An 8039-nucleotide genomic window follows, 5' to 3' on the forward strand; every position below is an offset into this window, starting at 1 on the left:
GTGTCTGTTATGTGCTGTTAAGGTGTTTATCAAAACCTGCAAAAATTTCCAGATACTTATTAAGGGTGTACAAAACAAAACAAACAAGCTGGAAATAGATCTGGAAATTGCTGTTTTGTTAAAGCATCTTCTGGAATGGTGAACCAAATGTAGGAAACCAAATTACAACAACACCCTTCCACCAAAAAGTTTGTGTATTTTGTTTTGGTTCATAGTTTGCGGCGGCAGCAGACAGACAGACATTGGGCTTGCACAACAGCATCTTATTTTCCTTAATAGCATTCAGCAATTGGATCCCATTGGATCCCTTACATTCATCTTTATCATTTCTGTACAGACATACGTTGGGACTGTGTACACACAGGCCAGCCACGTAGAAGATTTCCACAGCTTTTTAGAAAACAAGGAGCGCTCCTCCTCATTTTTGGTGCCCAAAACATCACATGACCAGGAGGAGGGGAAGCAGGAATGTGCAGACTTCAGTTATAGGCTGCATTTCTAAAGACACTTCACTGGAAGTAAGCACTATTAAATAACATGGGACTCCTCAGTAGACCTGTTTAGGGGTGCATTTTGGTTTGGTTTGTGGTGCTACCAGGGCACTGGTCTGTCTCTACCACCTCCATCAGGGCACTTGGACAGGTTGGTTGCTGTGAGGAAACGTGCGGCCGGTGTGTGTGTGTGTGTGCGCAAGTGGTCTGTTCAATCAGGCAAACTTGATAAAAGCCCTGGGAGACTTCAGGGCTTTTATCATGGCTGCAATTTTAAAGACACTTGCCTGAGAATAAGCACTATTGAATAACCTGCTTAGGATTGCTTTCCCCCTCTCCATCCAGCATCTGCTAAAACCTACTCTGCCCTTCCAAAAACAATCCTGCCTGCCCGCAGCAAATGGAGAACTTGTGGAAAAAACAGGTCTGATTATTCAGTGGCTGTGGGGCAGGGGCTCAGACAATCATACTACCTGCCTGCACTTGGGTGATGGAGATTGGCGGCAATTAATGCAAGAACACCCCATTTTGCCATGAAACACTTGAGTATCTAAAGGAAGGATTTGCCCTTCATTGTGGGAACAAAACTGCAAAGCACCAACAGGCAACAGTAGGATGCAAAGGTAATTTATTGGCACCATAGAAAAAGAAAAAAGTGAACATAAAGTAGGATTGTTCCTGATGCTGCCACCCCTCCAGCCCTTTGCCAGCCAGTTTCCCACCACAGCGTGTGCTCGCCAACACTCACCTTCTTCAGGGTTTGTTGTTGTATGTGTGTGTGTAACGGAACAGAAAAAACTCAGTGGGATGGTTTAAAAGGAGGATTGTTATGTGCAATGTTGGGCCATTAAGTGCAAAAACAGGTGCCCCAAAGAGCCGGAAGCCCTCATCATAAAGAATGGGGCCAAAACTCACGATAATGAAAAAAACTAAACAGACTAAATCTGTGCTGGCAACGGCACATCTGGGGGAAAAAACGTAATGGTACATAGTTTGTTCAGAAACCCTGAATTCAAAACTGAAATTGAATTTTTTTCAGCGCACACCCCTAGTATTTATATCACCTTGGCTTATGTAACATATTCTGATATTTCAAAGAAGTACAAAGGCTGTTCTTCTGCCTGTATACCAAAAAAGATTTTTCTCCTCTACATAATGGAAAATTAGAAAGCTGCTATTGTCCAAGTCTGTTGAAAAGTTTTTGCATGTAGAAGAGTTAGTATTTATAGAATTGTTCACGGTGAAGAATTTACTTTGTCATTAAGTTGGAAGATTAACTGTTTAGGCAGGTTTACATTTCAGTCCTAAATATTTTTTTCTTGAATAATCAGACATTGGTGTCAATAACACTTGAAAGTAATTCCAATTAATGGAAGTAAAATTAGAATTCAGATGATGGAAAACTATTCCATCAAACTATTATCTATTATTTGGTGGGTCAAGTATTCCAAGGGAGTCAAGAATGGCCTTCTATACCTACTATTTTATTGAATCATGGGGTAACTTAGTATGAATACATAAGTGAGGTCTTTCATTCTCCAGAATTTCAGCTGTAAAGGTTACAGACGTCTCTCATTTATAAGAAAACACATCCTGCCTTGCTATCCCAATCTGGGAGCTTCTGTCACATGTACTAGTTTTACCTACTGCTTATGTGCTCAAGAGCCTCTAACTACAAGTATTTCTGAAAAAAACACAAGATTCGAGAGGAAAACATATGCACACAACAGTAATCAAAGTGATATGTTCCTAAGAGCCTGAAATATCACTGACTCCATTAAGTTGTTGTGGAGAGGATAGACCCCATGTGAGCTGCTAGGGGTTAGCTTCTGGAAGCCACTGGAGATTTATAGAAAGCATTGGTTTTTACTGTTATCACTTCAGTAAGTGTATACTTTAATCACATGCTTTTGCAATATTTGATCCTCTAGCTGACCACTCATTTTTTGATTGGCCAAATGCTAATTCTAAAGCAGACACATTATATACCCTGCAGTTAGGACCTTTAGGTGAGAGACATTCATGGTGGACTCTTAAAAGGTGGAAGGTATGTTTATAGTGGACAACTAATTTTAAAAAATGAATAACAACCCATTTTGTTTGATATATTTAATATAATTAACAAGAATTTGACAAATAAAAGTAATATTTGGAAAAGGTCATTAATCCTTAGTATTTTCTGGAACCTTGTTCCTGGTAGTTTGAAGACATTGGAAGAGGGAGAGAATAAGTCAGTAAAACTACAAGTGACAGAGAGTAATTTTCCTACAAATACAGTTAGAGATCTTCCCACTGAAGAGAATTGTGCTAATACATTTCTGTACACAAAACTTCCTACAATCATTGTATTGTTTCAGTGGTTTGGGGGGCTTCTATATAAGCAACACTACCATTTTCGATGGTTGTTGTGGATTTTCCAGGCTGTACTACCATTTTCCTTTACCAGACTGATTACTCTCTAATTGAAAGACTGCGTTTATGGTTTCTTCTGCAACTTGCTTTTTAACTAGAAATTGTTACTGGGGACACAGTTTGATTTGTTATAGCGGGTGAGATTATGTTATTATGTGGGTAGTGTTTGGGTTTTTTCCCTGTTCCATTTTTTTAGCGTCATTGTATCCATGTTGTAGTATACATAAAGAAAACAATGAGGTTTTTTCATGTTATTGATACAATCACATTCACAAGTAGTTTGTATATGGGCACTAATCATTCATCATAGTGCATGCACATTTGAGGTGATTTATACCAAGCACTGTTATTCCAGTGTGTGCTTCCATCAAGCACTCATTTTTGCAATGCAAGATTCTGTGCTACTGTAACATCTACTTTCTGGGATGTCTCTGGCTGCTCTACCTGCTGCCTGCCTTCATAGGTTACAGGGATCTCCCCATTCCTCCTCTATCTTTCTACCTGCCTTTGCTGTACAATGACAATTTTAATTGTAAAAATACAGGGATGCTTCCCCCCCCCCTCTCTTCCTGAAATTTGGAAGAAAAGATCCCTTGGGGAAAGATATGGTTCCTGAGACTGTAATCACAATTGGTTTGGAGGGAGTTAAAAGACAGAAATGTATGTTTTGTCTAACTGCAAATAAAATGGGGGAAACACTTTTGTCTGGAGCCCATGAATGAGAGGAGGAGCTACTGCAAATTTCAGCCTAAATGACAGAAAACCAAAAAGTTACAGCTGAACAATTGTTTAATATTGTAACCAGTAGAAATTTTAAGTTGTACTAAAAATGAATATTTGTAGTAAAAAAATTATTTTAGAAGGTACTAATATGAGAACTATTTTGTGCATTACTCAAATAATTTAGAATATGTTATGTCAAATCAGGCAAGTCACTACCAATAATGATGGTATGCTAAACTGTTCACTGCATAGCTGCATTTCCTAATATGTTTCCAGTATTAATGAAACTGTGTATCATTTGTCATTTTAATATATACTTCAATTAACATACTGTAAATCTGTTAAAAAGAATTAATTTATATTAAAATAGAGATTGTTCAATTTCAACAACTGTCATTTTGTAACACGCAACTCCAGAAAGGATATGCAACTAAATGTTTAGCTCCGTAGAGACACTACTTTGAATAGGACTAGTTCTTAACCATTCAGCTAACATGACACTCATCATAAAGCAGGCCAATTTAATCTTAGCCTAGAAAAAAACTAGCAGATTATGATCTATTCACCAGATTTATAGAATGCTTAGATATAAATAGCAGTCTCGGGCTACATGATATTATGTAATTTTAAAACTCACTGAGCACTACATTGCTGCATTTTCCTGGGGTATGTCTGTTTACCAGATTTCAACTTTCTTATAGGATTTCTAGATCAGTGGTCACAAATGGACACATCTGTAACTCCCATCAACCAGAAGAGTCATGCCTTGACCTGGATATTCCAGGCAAGCCCAATTTTGTCAGATCTCGGAAACTAAGCAGGGTCAGCCTTGGTTAATAACTGGATAGAAGACTTTTAAGGAAAATCAGGGCCACGCAGGCAGGCAATGGCAAATCACCTCTATTAATCTCTTGCTTTGAGCCCCACTCCCCAGCAGGGTCTCCATAAGATAACTATGACTTGAGGGCACTCTGTCAGGCAGGCCGGCCAGCCTGCCTGCGTAACTGAATGCATATCTACTGGGTGGGTGGGGGGTGGGTGGGCTTTCTTTCTGTAGTGTAGCTTCCTTCACTGTACTCGGCTATGCTTTGCTAAGAGACCTTATCAGTTCAGCTGGCAGCATGTGGGAACCAGCCGTGGGAAATTCAGGTTTGCATCTTTTGCAGGACTTTCTCTGACTCCAACTGACTTGTTTGGACTGGAGGGAGGGGGACTGGGGTATAATCTCTTGGGGGAAACTTTGCTTCAGCATTCTAGGCAATCTCTGTGTATCAGTGCACTTCTAGGGAGTTTTATCTGAATAAAGACCTTTAACTCATACAACCGTGTTGGATGAAGTGGAGAGTCTGAGAAAATCCCCTAGTCAGGCCTGACACACTCTCCACCACCAGAAGAGCCATGGCACTACTGTATGCCACTCCACCAAACACAGTACAAAAATACTTAAAGGGACAAGGATAAGATGTGATATGGGATTTCCATGCTGGGCACTGTGTGAGTGTGTATATACACACAATGTGTGTTATGTGTACACTGTGTTTCTTGTATATTGTCGAAGGCTTTCACGGCCAGAGAACGGTGGTTGTTGTGGGTTTTCCAGGCTGTATAGCCGTGGTCTTGGCATTGTAGTTCCAGACATTTCGCCAGCAGCTGTGGCTGTCATCTACAGAGATGTAGCACCAAAAGACAGAGATCTCTCAGTGTGACACTGAGAGCCAAGCTACAAGTGACACCTTACACAGGCGGGACACTTGTCAGCTTCCCTCAAGTTTTGATGGGAAATGTAGGCATCCTGGTTTTACAGCTTGGCTCTCCATTACAGCTGCAAGACCAGGATGCCTACATTTCCCATCAAAACTTGAGGGAAGCTGACAAGTGTCCAACCTGTGTCAGGCGTCATTTGTAGCATGGCTCTGAGAGATCTCTGTCTTTTGGTGCTACACCTCTGAAGATGCCAGCCACAGCTGCTGGCGAAACGTCAGGAACTACAATGCCAAGATCACGGCTATATAGCCCAGAAAATCCACAACAACCATTGTGTTTCTTGTGTTCAGCCAGTTATGCTTATCCATTCCCAGACTCCTGGGGACATAACAGGGGTACCAGTATGGGCTGAGTATAATCACCTTTTAGCTATTAAATGAACCATCTGAGCACATGTAATTCTTGAATACGTCCCCATAACTTTTGTAACATAGTTAAATTGATGCAACTCTTCCTCCTTCAACCCTGTTCAAAGTATGCAATTTCCATGAAAGCTTTTGTGAAATAACCTCTAAAATTCCATAGGATCTTGATGTAAAAAAAAATGGTTGAAAACATGCTGTGATGATGGATTTGCTAAATATAAAATATATTTTAATTCTGGAAGATGCTGGAACATTGCTCCAATGTTGTGACATGCATCAGACAGAGGTGTGGAAGATTTAACGCTCTTCTACCTTTATTCAAGCATTTTGCAGTCATTGCAAAGAGTATATATTAATTTTCCAGAAAACCAAAGTCAATTATATTAACTTTGTCCTATGAATTTAAATGGCTAAGCTATGTACAGTATGTAGATGCACTATATAGGTATACATCAAGGCTGCTTGTTAGAACTGTTATGGACAATATCCTTTCTGATGCCCAAGGTCTCTCTCTACTATATCTTGAATGGAACCTACAATAATAAGCACAAAGGGTTTCCTCGGTTGTTGTGATTGTTGCCAAGGAAGGTGTTTTTTCCCATTCATAAGAAGTCTAAGTTGTGCTATATAAAATAAAAGCATTTCATGAATCTTCTGCTTTGAATAGTCAGCAAGCTGTTGCTAGATTCATAAAGAAAGCTTTTAAAGCAGTACTTGTCAATGCAACCTTTGCCATATTATGAAATGCATGACTCTTATTTGTAACAGAGGAAGGAGTATTGTTTCTGTACACTGTAACTTTATAAAAGAAAGGTAAGCAAAATCTATAATCTTTGTTGAAGTTACAGTCTGAAAACAGACATTCTCATTGCAATTGCAGTTGTAGACAATTTAATCTGCAAATTTTTCAACTCCTCTCTCTTTTTGTGCAATATAGAAAATAGATTTTGAATACTGTAAATATCCACACCTAAGAGTATGAGGATGACCTACAACCAAGTAACTCCGGAATGGCCATGCTAACATACACAGGTTGTGAATCACAGCTTTACTACAGCCTTTTGATTCTGTGTTTTTGTCTGGTGCTAATACTGATCTCTCTTGTCTCTATACCCCAAATGTATGTGAATAATACTTCCTTGCACCCCAGTGAGATCAAGTAACAATGTTTGCCAAGTGCTTTGAAATCTGCTCCTCAAAGGAGTTCTAGAAAGGCAAACAAGTTTTGTAAGGATAATACTGTATAAATAAAAAAAGAAAAAACCGTTTCAGGCATTTTTTTGGTCACATTAGAGAATGTGACCAAAATTAGAGAACACATAATGGCACATTAGAGAGAGAGAGAGAGAGAGAGAAACCAAATATATATGCATCCTCCAGTTCTTTACAAAAACATTTGTGTACTAATCTTTCTGTTTGGAGAAGCCTAAGTAATGGATTTCCAAATTATGGATCTTAACTGATGTTAGGTTTGGGGAAGTCTCAGATTTTCACCTGTGTATGTTGTATAATGTCTTTGCAGCTAAACTAGATTTAAACTAATTTAGTTGAGATATATATGTGTGTGTATGTGAAATGTGAAATAATGCAGTGTATGTGAAACATAGTTGAAATGTTTAATGTTTGCCACCTTGAGGAACCTGTCAATATATTCTCAGTCACACTTCATCTCTTGTATACTTTTCTTGATTATAGTAGTTGTAGTCTGTAGTAGCAGTAGAACAAAATTTGAGTCCAGTAGCACCTTAAAGACCAACAAAACTTGCACGCAGACATGGAATAAGGGGTGGTGCTACTGCTGATACCTTCAAATCAGCCAAGTTTATTTATTTACATCAATCAAGGGGGATCTGCAGAACCATGGGGCAAACCCCTTTCGAGAATAATCGCAGTGGGGGCAATTGGCGGGCTGCAGGAGAGCCAGTCCTTCTCTTTTCCTGCATCTGTGATTTTACCAGCAAGGCTACCTACCCTGGCTCCGAGACTTAAGCTGCCAGATACGTATGGTTTGGGTTCCTGTTTGCTTCATGATAGTCGTGGGAGGTGCACCACTTCCCGTCCCCCTAGGTATTGGGCCTATGGGTTGATGACAATACTTCCCTCATGGGTGTGCTTTAACTCAAAAAAGCTTATATCCTGGAGTGTTTGTTGGTCTTTAAGGATGGACTCTAATTTTGTTTTATACTTTCTGTAAAGGACAGCCTTTCCCTCTGTTTTGTAGACAGATGGGCTCCAATTTATTTTTGTGGTACAGTTGAAGCATAACTTTATGGCTTTACTGTTT

This window comes from Eublepharis macularius, chromosome 8 (genome assembly GCF_028583425.1).
Source record: "Eublepharis macularius isolate TG4126 chromosome 8, MPM_Emac_v1.0, whole genome shotgun sequence".
Classification (NCBI taxonomy): Eukaryota; Metazoa; Chordata; class Lepidosauria; order Squamata; family Eublepharidae; genus Eublepharis; species Eublepharis macularius.